This window comes from Protopterus annectens, chromosome 1.part2 (assembly GCF_019279795.1).
Source record: "Protopterus annectens isolate FY-2018-M chromosome 1.part2, PAN1.0, whole genome shotgun sequence".
NCBI classification, from domain to species: Eukaryota; Metazoa; Chordata; order Ceratodontiformes; family Protopteridae; genus Protopterus; species Protopterus annectens.
The window spans coordinates 938,185,206-938,199,259 of record NC_056727.1 but is presented as its reverse complement, the minus strand read 5'-3'; positions in this window follow the sequence as shown (position 1 = coordinate 938,199,259).

Genomic DNA, 14,054 nt, shown 5'->3' with positions numbered 1-14,054 from the left:
GCATCAGTGAATGTAGACACTAGCTATAGCCAGAGAGCTGGTGAGGTCCCACACAGGCAGATTGACAAGGGTGTCTTGTCCATCATGGAGGCACAGGGACTTTCCAAGTGCATCACCAGATGGATGCTCAGGATCATTGATGCATCACTGTCTGACATCCATGACTCCCTCCACCACATTAGTGATGCCATGCATCATTTCACTGATGTAGTGTACAGAAGGTGGGGTGAGACATTGTCAGTCCTTGACTGCACATGGTCTGTGCTAAAACACATAGTGGGAGTAGGACGTCAGACACATGGCCATAGGTCAGCAACAACATCTGCTGAGAGTCCACATGGCCATCCACGGTCACGCTCCTGTAGTGGCAGTACCTTCAACACTCCAGAAGGGAGGGTGCTGTCCACACCACAACATGGTAGGCCATGAGCACATGGTCCTGGGCAGTCCCATAAGGGATATGGGCACAGCAGGCACCAGTCACTGATAATGACCAGTACCACATCTGACCCTGGGCATAGTGGTGCCAGTGCCACTCCTGCCAGAGCCAGTTCCTGTTTTCATGGCCAGAGATGGTGAACTGTCCATTCTGCCATGTACAGTCCAGTGCTGTCCAACATACCCACATGTAGGGCTAGTACATGGTTTGACTGTGTATGAGCACACACTGAAACCTCACTCTCACATGCAGGTCACCAACAGACACACACAGCACCTCTTCATGGCCGAGTTGACCAGTACCCCTTCCTGACTCACACACACATGATGTCAACTGTTTGGCACAGCCTAGGCCTCTGGCACCACCACACCACACCCTGTGCATGTGATGAAATCTGTCCACATCCCTGCCATCCATACCATCGATGCAAGGACATACAAATATGTGTCTGATGCACAGGATAACTATAGTACATTACATGACATTTTGTAGTGCGGTAGTGTTATGTCATGACAGGTGCTGTATGCTGGCATGTGTCATGAGTACACATCACAGTGTTTGTAAGTTTGTTGCATGATGTTACATTAGTGGTTGTGTTGATGACAGACAGGTGTCTCTCAGACCTTTGTATGTTTCTGTTCCAGGGGTCTGCATGGCTATGCTGTGGAGACTTGGTGGCAATACAGTGGCTGAGGATGGCATGGTAGCAAAGCAGAAATATGACATCAGCAAGGTACAGCTGTATATGTGTATGGTTACCTAGGTGCGTATATACAGAACAGTTTGCCAGGGACAATGGGGGCAGACAGCATAATCCTGCATACATACCCTGTGGCAAGGCATGCTACCCTTGATATGTGTCACCTGGGTGTTCTGTACCTAGAAATGTAGGTGCTGGTGGATAGCATGTGTGCCTATGTACATGTGGGTTATTTAGGGCTAGCAGCTACTCACAGGTCCTTAAAATGTATAACCATTACACACAGATAGGCACACTGCTTTGTTGGGATATATTTACACACACACACATTTGCTTTTTCTGAGATTAGAACCCCTACCAATCTAGTAGTATATACTATAGTGCTAAGTGCTTATCGCATGTGCCACAGAGCTTATGTGCTTTCAGAGTGTCTGCCAGTGCTGTTAAGGTGGTTGACATCAGCAGGCCCTGTAAAGGAGGCCAATGTGGGGGTTGACAGGTAGGCACAGGGCCTTAAAATGTATAACCATTGCACACAGAAAGGAGAACTAAGTGCTTATTGCACACACCATGGAGTTTTTGTGGTTCAAGAGTGTCTGCCAGTGCTGTTAAGGTGGATGACACCAGCAGCTGTTGACAGGAAGACCACAGTTGTGGGGGACGCTAGTCACAGGGCCATAAAATGATTGACCATTGCAAAAACATGCCTGATAGGCATGTCTGTACTGCTGTATGTGAAATATCTACATACACACACAAGGTGGCTGATGTCAGATTAGCACCCCTACCTACCTCCTATTACACACTACAACTGACAGTACTAGCTGTACACACCACTGGTTACATTTTGTGTACAAGTGGCTGCATGCTATATATATATATATATATATATATATATATATATAGATATAGATATATATATAGATATAGATATATATATATACATATATATATATATATATATATATATATATATATATATATATATATATATATATATGTTATCTCTAAATATCTAAATATATATATATATATATATATATATATATTTCTGTCATCTACTGATGAATTATGTTCAACATCTGTTACTATGTTTTAAACTTGTAATTATGTTCTACAGCTGTTTTTACAGCTTTGACATAATCTTGTATTATGTTCTAAGTTTTAACAATATCTACAATTTTTTTAAATGATATGTTTCTCAAATTGTATAATGTCTGTAACATTTCCATCTGGAGCTTTTCTCCCTGGGCCTCTGCTGAAAATGGACCTGCGTCCAGTTGGACTTTCCTGGTCAAAAAAAACAAATGTAAATAAATGTATATATATATATATATATATATATATATATATATATATATATATATACATACACACACACACACACACATATATATATATATATATATATATATATATATATATAATATGGTTTCACTTCATAATCTTGAAATGCTGAAATCTTGAAATTCAGCATTACAAAATTATGAAGTCGAACCATTCACAATCCCGAAACCCACAATCACGAATCACGTAATCACGAACATACATGCACCGTACACCACATAACACACACACCAATCCACCCACAGCACACAAATCACACAACCCTACACTACATATAAGCAGGGGGGCAAGTCCCTCTGCACCTGCCATGTAGGGGGCTGCACCCCCCACACACCCTTACTTATATATACCAACTCCGAGATTGCACATAACGAAAAAAAAACCCTCACATCACGTCATTCTACACTCACTCTCACACAAATACACATCACGCGTACACAAACACCAGCAAATCCAACACTCAAACCTACACCTCCCTACCCTTACCCACACATACAATGTACAAAAACACACACAAACACTCACTCACCTTCAATTTCAGACACCATACCATCCATACACTTAACGCAACATACCGGAAATGCATAAGCGTGGATTCGAAATATTTGAAATCGCTCTTATGCACTTTATAGCATCCTGCATTTTCAGCTTCATGGTCTCAGAATGCTGAAATTCAATATTTCAGCATTTCGAGATTATGAAGTGAAACCACACACACACACACAGACACACATATATATATATCTATATATATATACATATATATATAAAATATATATATATATATATATATATATATATATATATATATATATATATATATAGATATATATATATTTGTGTATATATATATATATATATATATATATATATATATGTATATATATAAATATATATATATATATATATATATATATATATATATAGATATATATATTCTGGTGGACCTCCAGCATATCCACAAGACAAACAGTACCATAATTACCCATTCTAAAGACTTAACCCTTGCCTGTGTTATAAATAGGACCAGCTGGAGTGATAGATATGTATCCCAGAGACTTCCTTGTCTATGGCATAGGCTCCCTATCCATGAAGCAGAGTTTCTCCCTAACCCAATTCAGGTGCAACTTGGACAGTTGGATGGGAAAACAGAAATTCATCCCTGGTTTATGTCTCTAATGCAAACAGGTAACCTGTAAATGGTTCATCTCCCAGACCCATGCTTACATTTATCAAGGGTATCAGAACTTGTCAGAGATTTGGGATGCATGGCTAGGCTTAAAACACGTATGAACCTATCAGCCTATGTGCCACATACTGATAGATAAGGGTAGTCATGTCTGAGGGGGATTGGGAGAGACAGATACATATACATAGCTGTATGTATGCACAGAGATATAATACACCTCTCAGTTCTTTAGGCAAATGAGGCATCAGGCATGAGCCAAAAATAGCTAAGTGTAGGAGCATACACAGTGTGACCATCAGTACTTCCAAGGTGACTCCACGTCAGCCCTACCTATACTTCTGTCTGGGATATTGTGTGCTATAGCTAATCGGCTGCTGCACCTGATTCAACAGTCCATCACCTCCATGATATTATTTCCAAGGGATTCCCCATCTGTGAGCTGCACAAAATATCCGAGTCATACCTAGGGTGTGTTCAGATTGTAATAGACTGTACAGGGCTTCGTATCATATGTCTGGTATGTTTTACACAGCATTGTGATTTTCTGGTACATCACTGGCACATCATTATAGATTGACATTAGAAACTGATGAGAGACATTTGACATACTGACTCCATTCATAGCAGGGAACTCATGCTACTGCATGACCTGTTATTCTCTGCACTTTTTACATTCATCTGGCTGCTAGGTAATCCTTCTGCTTATATGTGGGCTTTTGTCCCACTCCTGTTCATGGCTTTGTCCATATTTCCTGCTCTATGTAGTTGTAGGTTTTCTGTGACTGGGGTACATGATATAACACTACACACAGGGTTACAGACTTCACACCTCTGACTCTACATGTCTATTTGGATGTCCAGCATTCTGCCCCATATGTCTTCTCTGATTCTCAGACAGTTGTGTATGTCTGGTAATGTACTACTACATGATGCCTAATGACTTGTTGTAAGTACTGACACAGTTACATGATAACCTATCATTTCTGCTGTTTATCTGACTTGTTACAGCTTGCTGTTATACAAGCCACCTTCTAGGTTACTCAGAGCATGTGTAATGTCCATAGCTGTGGCTGTCTGTCCCTCCATTGTCTCTAGCTTTGTCCTGCTTTATTGCAGTAACAAATAGTGACATATTGACAGTCTGTGGGACTCTTACCATAGGAGTACCTCACATGTAGAATTATAGTTGCAGCCAGCTTCAAACCATGAACACCATCAACATGTGTACTTAGCCCACTGAGCCACACCAGCCACCAGAAAGTGAAGTTTAATTCCTGACAATATCAACAGCAGACGGACAATACACTTTGACCCCTGCATATTGATGAAATAGAACATGTCACCAGGTTCTTTGGGACAGCCCTGGGGATTGAGTGATCTGCTGCTATAAACTTGCAAACATACTGTTACTGCAGTTGTATGGGAACACGGCTGTGTTGGGGGTAGGGAGCTCTAGCATTGACAGTCATGTGTCTGCCCTATAACCCCATTGTTTGTCATTACCCTCGCATACTGCAGTGGGTTTTGCTGCTATGTGGCCTACTGCATATTATGGGGAAGTCAGTATTGGATAGAGAGTTCCTGTTGTCCCCTGCTAGTTCTCTGCAGGTAGCCCAGTGGCCCATTCTGTTCCCTTACATACATGCAGCAGATCCATACATATGCAGCCTTAGTCTAGTACCCCATACATTTGTTGTGAAGAAGAGTGGCTTACCTTTTGAATGCAGTAGTTGAGATAACAGTGCTTCAGGGCTGACTCTGTCTGATGCACTCAGTACACAGCCAATACATGGTAAGGTATGGGTTGTGTGGTGTGACTGGCATCCTTTTTACTATGTATGTTAGTCGGAGTGCGGTGTCAGTCCCTAGGACCCTAGGTTGTCAGTGCATGTAAAGCAGATGTCATATGCTGACAGTCTAAATATACTCCAGCTATACTCTGTGGCATATCGTCTACTCAGAGGTGATCTCTGCTTAACATACAAGGCCATGTCAAACCCTGAGCTATTGGATATGCTCAACTTAAAGAAATCCCAATCCTTCAGAGCCACATGCTCCAGGGATCTAAACCTTGTCATCACAATAAACAAAACATGCTGGAGGGATAGGTTCCTGACCCAGAGACTCCCCATACTCTGGAATAGACTGCCCATACATGTCAAGCAGAGCGCCTCCTTGGCCCTCTTCAAAAGTAACCTTTATGATTGGATGGGAGATAGGAAATCCCCCCCCCCCAGGGATTATGTCAGTCACCCTGCTATACAGGGGTCCAGGGAAGTAAATATTGTGGGAAGAAATATCCAGAGAATTGTTATAGTTAGGCTTGTATAGGTCCTAGGGTCGATAGCCTAGTACCAACCTATGGACCTATGTGTAATATGTTGCCTCTTTGCCAAGTCCAGGGCATACTGGGCACTCCAATGTCTGCCTATAGGGACAGGTTCAGGGAGTTCCTCATCCAAGTCCCCATGTGGGTGTGGCTGTGGGGACCTTGGCACTGGCGGGGGGCTGTGTGTCCCTTCTCTGTGACGATCCTGCCAAAGCTGTTTCTGCAATATCATATTGTGTAGCATGGCACATACTATGAACATTTGTGCACATGTGGCTGGAGAATACTGCAGGGCTCCACCAGATATATCAAGGCAGTGGAACCATGACTTGAGCAGCACAAACACATGCACTATGATGTTCCTAGTTTGTGTGTGTGCCTTATTATGGGGTTCTTCTGTAGGTGTGTGCATCCACAGTTTCAATGCATAGCCAGCATCCCCCATTAGATGGCCGTATGTGATGTCCCCCCAGCAAACATCTGGTACAGCTGTGATGCATGCCAGATATGGGAGTTGTGATAACTGCCAGGGCTGTCAGTACACACTCATTATAATGCCCTGGGCACTGCACATGACCTGGGAGTTGATGGAGTGATACCTCTTGTGGTTGATGTAGACTTTACCCTCCTCACTAGGCAGTGGTTTGATGTGGACATGAGTGCAGTCTATGCCACCCAGTACCTCAAGGTAATGTGCGACATGGTGAAAAAGATGCATACTGCTGTCCCACTTCTCAGAGGTGCAGGGTAAATAAATGTGTTCACTGACATGTGTTTGCATGGCAGCCAGGAAGTGGTGGAGTACCCTGGATGCAGATGCCTCTGAGACCCCCATGATGTCACCATATGGTCTTTGAAAAGTACCTGTAGCTAGTATTCTAAGGGCTACACATACACATCCACTGGGATGGTTCCTCTCTGTTGGCTCTGGGTCTGAGATGGGGGCGGCAAAGCTCAGTGAGTTATTGTAGTATGTCCCTATCCACCCAGTAGTGCTCTAGAATCTCCATCTCATGTAACTCTTGAAAGGTTACCCTGGGCATGAGCACTTGTCTCCTTCTCAGTCTAGGCCTATTGTCAGCAGTAAAAGTGGCAGTGCCCTCAGCCTCTAAAACATACAGATGTAGCAGAGCAGCAGCAACCCATAGCATTCTGTCAGTTAAATTTCCCAAGTCTGTACTCCAATGGTGCCGAGTATGTGGGAAAAATCAGATTGTATGGTGTAAGATATACCCCAGGGATTACCTCAGTGTCACTGCTCAACAGAGGCACAGCAAAATAATGGGTATAGTTCCCCATACTAAAGGGGTGGCGTAAGCCACAAAACTATGGGCTAGGCTTGTAAATGCCCTCGGGCAGATAGCCTAGTATGAACCTATGAACCTATGAACCTATGCATACTTTATAGTGGTGTGTTGCAGATGCAGCCTGTGTGATTGGCTAACTATGATGCATTCCTCCTGCCAGGTATATAATTGGGGGTTTGAATGGCTCAGTGCCAGTGGAATAGGGCTTATCAATAATTTATACATGACTGGCTTTCCCAGGCTGTTTTCTTTTTTGTTGTTGTTGTTTTTTTTAAATGCTTTCTCTGCTAATCACTGCAATACAGCGTGCAAACCTGCAGCACTGGTGTAAACAATGCTCAGCAGTCTGGACACACCCCCCTTGCATGGGGATACTCAGCATACCATAAACCAGCTAAAACACATGTCCTGCAATGCTTAGCAGTCCTAGACACACACCCCTGCTTATCTGAGCTGAGCAGTGCACAAACGGGCTTCTGCTCAAACCTATTGTGACACAACCCCATTTTATGTCAGCTATCTATTCTACTCATACCAGCATGGTTCTGGGGCTACATGGGTTTTATCTGCAGACACAGTGACCCATTTGTGATATTCAGTAACCCCAGCTCATTTGCATACAGGTCCTTGCACTTAACCTGGATAATTCACTATTATAGGGCCTGCCTTCTTAGCAACCACTGAAATCTACCTTTGTACATACTGCATGCAGGGCCCTATAATGCATTATTCTCACATATGTCTTATTTTTAGTTTTTAAACATATTAATATTTTTTTTGCATAACAACATGTTTGCGCATTGCTGAATGCCGCACAAACATAGTATGGGTATTTTAAAAAGTATTATTTTATAGTATTTTGCATTAGTTTTTGGACTCACAGGGCATATTTTTGAATATCTGTGCCTACTATGACAATTTTGACCTTTTAATTAGGCCTTTCCATCCCCTGTTCAGTTTTTTATATTTCTGTACATGAACATTTTCCATGTACACTTCTAACACCAACACAGGTTCTGCATGGATATCTGTCTGCTTCCTGGATTGCAAAACATCCACATTTGCAAGCATTTTACATGCTTATGAAGTGATTTGCATGCCACGGACATTTCTGTGTCGGCACTCTTGTGCATGCCTTTCTGCTCTGTTTCCTGGATTGCACGGCTGCTGGATTCTGTGTTAGCACCATGCCACTGTGCCTACACAGAAAATCAATCCATGTAGGCTTTATTGAATTCCACCCTTAGTGTTGCATGTTTCTGCTGATGTGTATGAAACAGTTTTAGGAGTCTTGCTTAGTGGTACTGTTAGGGAAAGACGTTTTTATAAGGACATGTGTAGGGTTGGGATTAAGGTCTGGGACAAGGATAGTGTAAGGGGTAGTACACATGAGTAAGGCAGGGCAGGATGGATTCATGCACTCCTGCCCTCCTGCCCATCCTTACTTATATGTGCTAACTCTAAAACTAACTACCCCTATACTCAGCCTTATGAATTACTTTACAGATGATGCTTTCCCTGTCGGCACCACTATTTAGACAAAGTGTTTATGAAGGTACTATTAGGATATGGAGTTTCTTAAGATGTCATTTTTACATGGTTGATATAATCTGCACCAACATTTCTGCACATGAATATTTTTTATATCCTGCTGTTATATATGTATATCTATATAAATATATATATATATATATATATATATATATATATATATTTACACATATATATATATATATATATATATATATATCTATATATATATATATATATATATATATATATATATATATATATATATATATATATATATATATATGTATATCTATCTATATATATATATATATATATATATATATATATATATATATATATATGTTGTTGTTGTTGTGTCTTTTGGCTTTTCCCGGTTAGGGGTCGCCACAGCGGAACTACGGTCCGCAAATGATTGGCAGTTGATTTTTATGTGCTGAGTTGCCAGCCCTAACGCACAACCTTCAACGAAGGTACGCCCATTCATGCATGTCTCCACACAGAAGACGGTCTAGCTGAGAGTCGAACTGGTCAGCTTCTTATATATTATATATATATATATATATATATATACATATATATATATATATATATATATATATATATATATATATATATATATATATATATATATGCAGCAGTAGCATTGTCACCTCACAGCAAGAGGTTCTCCAGTTCGATTCTCAGCTGGGGTGCCTTCTGTGTGGAGTTTGCATGTCTTCCCTGCATTTGTGTGGGTTTCCTTAAGGTACTCCAGTTTCCTCTCATGTTGCAAAGGCATGTTTCTGGAGTGTTTCTCCCCAGGCCTCCACTGAAAATTGGCTTCATTCCAAGTCAGACTTTCCCAATAAATAAATAAAATATATACATATATACATGTGTGTGTATAAATACATATACACACACACACATACACACACACACACACACACACACACATATATATATATATATATATATATATATATATATATATATATATGTGTATGTGTGTCTTCCCTACATTTTGGACATCAAATAGCTAGCTGGTGTGAAAGTTACTTCTCATGCAAATCTTTAATTCAAGCTAGGATCTTCTCTCTCCTAGTCTGTTAGGTTATGTTTAGTGTCACAGAGTGATCATTTCTGTGGACCCATTCTTTCTTTGCTGCCATAAATTCACCCATTGTATATATTCCCTCTTGAAATCATATTTTATACACACTCATACTTTCTTTAGATAGCTTACCTTACAGTTAAACCATAGTTTTAAGAAGACCATGACAACCTCATAAACTAGGTGCATACATAATAAGCATTTATACTCAACTGGGGCAAACTAATTACCATTAAATAATGATTTCCTATATTTAGATAAATACAGAAATACACATACATTTACCTAGACTCCTAACTTTCTATGAATGTTCACCTTGAGCAAGAAAAATCAGAATACTGTTTGGATGGTATAGATGATTCTTACCTATGGATTTTATAAGCTCAGTTGGAATATAACCTTCAACTTATTGGAAATGCATCCTGTACAAAACTTGCATGGTCACTTCTGTGACATACAGGGATAAAGCCCTGAAACACCTCAGACATCACTCATTCATATAATGGAGCTAGTGACAGAGATACAGACTGAGGTAGTAAAACAGAAGGGATGAGACAGATCCTCCCCACGTCTCTCTCTCTCTATCTCTCTCTGTGGGAAGGGTTGGGTACATAACTTGGGGGAAGACGGCTCTGAATACCTGATGGGCTGGAATATTTTATTTTATGATGTAATATTTATACTACTGGGGAAATTTGACCAAGACATCAGTGAATGGTCATTGGTTGTCCTCACCTTCAAAGGAATAGGGCCAGCAGAGGTGACATCACTTGTGGAAGCAGGAGACATACTTTGCAAATGCCCTCTGCATATTCACCTCAATGTCCTCAGCAGGCAAGCATCGAGGGATCAGGAGTGTGGTGGCAAAGTCCCCACTTTGAGGGATGCAGAGAGAGATTCAGTCCCCTGAAATTATATTAATTTATTAGCATTTTGTGATATATTCTGCTATAATTTTTTTGTCTTTGCATTCTTCAATGTTTAGACATTTTCATTGCAATGTGCTTAGTCTTAATTTTTCAGACATTCATCACTTTGTTATAAATCCTGATGATCCATTTATACACAACTATAGCTACATAGCAATATATTTGAAATTTAATTTGCTGTTTTGTTAACTAGGTAAGTGATTGAGTCATCATTCAATATATGTGCAAACGTTAGAGTAGCCAGTCAGCCTGCATGTTTTGGAAATATGTCATGGGAAAAACATGCAAACTCCATGCATGTTTGACCAGAGATGAAGACTGAACCCCCATATGGGTGAAGCAGAGACCTTTAACCGCTGAGCCACTTTCTGTTCCCCAGTTCCTCTAACCACGTTTGACTGACAATGTTAGGGAACGTTTTTCTTAGTATATAATTTTTATAGAAATAGGATCAGATTAATTAACAGTCACACAAGATGTAACTATCATGTTGGTGGTGCGCCAAACAAAGAAAAATGGCTGAATATGCTAATGAAAGAATAAACAGCCAAACGAATCATTCCAAGATGGTGGAGCTATTCAGGAAGCTATAAAGCAATCATGTACACTCAGTGTAGGCTTTTGCCCTGTACAACAAAACTGTTTGTAATACAGCATGATTACACTTCAGAAAAATAAAAAAAGAAAAAAAAAAAACTGCTGCTATTATTATGCTGTATGTGCAACAGGCTTTAAATCGGGTTCCTGCTTCTGCGAATGGACCTTGGGCAAGAAGAAGAAGAAGTATGGCATTTAAACCCTGTTTGACTTATCAGGGACTGCATGATCCAGAAATTGCTAAGAGATACAGGGTGAACAGGGAAGCACTGGAGGACATATGCAACCTCTGCTGCCCCCATCTCAGGTCCCAGGGAAATCATGTAAAACCCATCCCAGTGGAAGCTAAGGTTATCTTTAGCATTATATATACTAGCTATTGGTACTTCCAGAGACCTACAGGGGATATATTAGGGGTGACACAAGCATCAGCTTCTGGAGTATTGCATCAGTTTTTGAATTGAATAGTACTACATGCAAGGGACTGCGGTGGTGGTGCTGCGGTAGCGTTGTCGCCTCACAGTTAGACGTTGCCCATTCGATTCTCAGAGCGTCTTCTGTGTGGCAACATGCATGAATGGGCGTTCCTTCATTGAAGGTTGTGCGTTAGGCCCGACAAGCCAGCACGTAAAACTCTACTGCCAGTCATTAGTGGACCGGAGTTCTGTTGTGGCGACTCCTAACCGGGAAAAGCTGAAAGACACAAACAAACAAAGTACTACATGCAAGGAATCACATCTTTTCCCCATGCACCCCACAGTAAAGAGCAAGACCCATGCAAGAATTCTATGCAGTTGCACACTTCTCTGAAGTGCTGTGGGCCATAGATTGCACACACACATAGAAATAAAGCAGCATCCAGTTCGAGATAGACTTATGAAGTAGTTTTAGGTGTCTTGTTTAGTGGTACTGTTAGGGAAAGAAATATTTATAAGGTAATGTGTAGGGTTGGGATTAGGGTCTGGGACAAGGATAGTGTTAGGGTTAACACACGTGAATATATATATATATATATATATATATATATATATATATAGAGAGAGAGAGAGAGAGAGAGAGTTCCCCTTCAAAACATCTAAAACTCATAACATCTAAAATCAAAACATCGAGACCATTACATCTAAAATCCATAACATGTAAAACCCATAACATCAAATTTCATAACATCTAAAATGTATATGCGATAGTGTATCATCAAACGTGTAAATGTTATAGTTTAATCTGTTAATCTTGGGGTATGTGTGTGTGTGTCTGGTTTTCTTAAATCAAGGTTTCAGTGTCTAGACACATCAGTAGGTGCAATGCAGTACAATCCAGGCACCTCTGCAAAATATTTAAAGTTTGTGCCATGTTATGCAATATAATTATCAGAAAACAGCTTCAACCAAGACAGTAAGGGTTAGAACCACAGTTTTAAGGATAACAGGAAGGACCAGCAACAGCAGCAGATACAGATATGGTGTCTGAGGAAGAACCACTAGCTGCAGATGGTGCTGGCAGATGGACATGTGTACAGTATGCCCTGCCTCTGGCTAAGAGGTAAAGGATAACACACACATAGGATCATAGGAGGTTACTAGGCTAATGGCCCTGGGGCCATTACAAGCCTAGCCAAAAGTTTATCCCCAAGAAGAAACCTCCATCAACATTAGTTGCCCCTGTCAATGAGGGACACAGATGGAACCCCTGGACAAATTTGTGGTTTCCCATTCACTCATCAAGGTTGCTCTTGAAGAGGGTCAGTAAGGCACTCTATTTGACGTGTATGGGAAGTCTATTCCAGGGAAGGGGCAGCCTCTGGGAGACAAACCTGTCTCTCCAGCAGGTTTTGTTGATGTCACATATTAGGTTCAGGCCTTTTGAGTGAGTAATGTGCAAGGAGTTAGACTTACGGATATGGAGCATCTCTAGTAGGGCAGGGTCCAAGATTGCCTTGTAGGTGAGACACAGATCACCTCTAAGCAATCTGTATTTCAAGTAGAGTGATAGTGATTTGAGCCTGTCCCCATAGGACAAATGTTGGAGGCCATGGATTCTCTTTGTGAGGTATTTCTGTGGCCTTTCCAGTTGGTGCAGATGTTTGGAGAGGTACATACCAAATAGGGCATTATACTCAATTATTGGTCTAATGAGGGAGGAGTATGGATAGGTAATAGCCTCCTTTTTTTCTGGCTGCAATCTCTTTACTTATGAGATGAACCAAGTAAAATACTTTTTTTGTTCACTGCTACTACATGATGGTCAAATGTGAGATTGTTATCAACCCAAGAACCCAGGTCTCTCAACACAGGTTGTGTGTTTAGGTTGTTGTCAATGATGTGGTTATCAGTAGGGGCTATGTTTCTGCCGAATGGTATGATGATATATTTTTTTGTGTTTAGCTTGAGGCCATGTCTTTGGCACCAGTCATTAGTTGCTTTAAGACCCACTTACAATATGTTAACATCATTTGGGGAGTCAATGACAGCACCCAACGTACAGTCATCACTACTTAGTTCAAATCCTTAGATCCCCCACACACATATAAATAGCAAAACTGATGCCTGTCAGACTCTACAACCTTTTTCTGAAACATGTAATGGCTGTGTTCT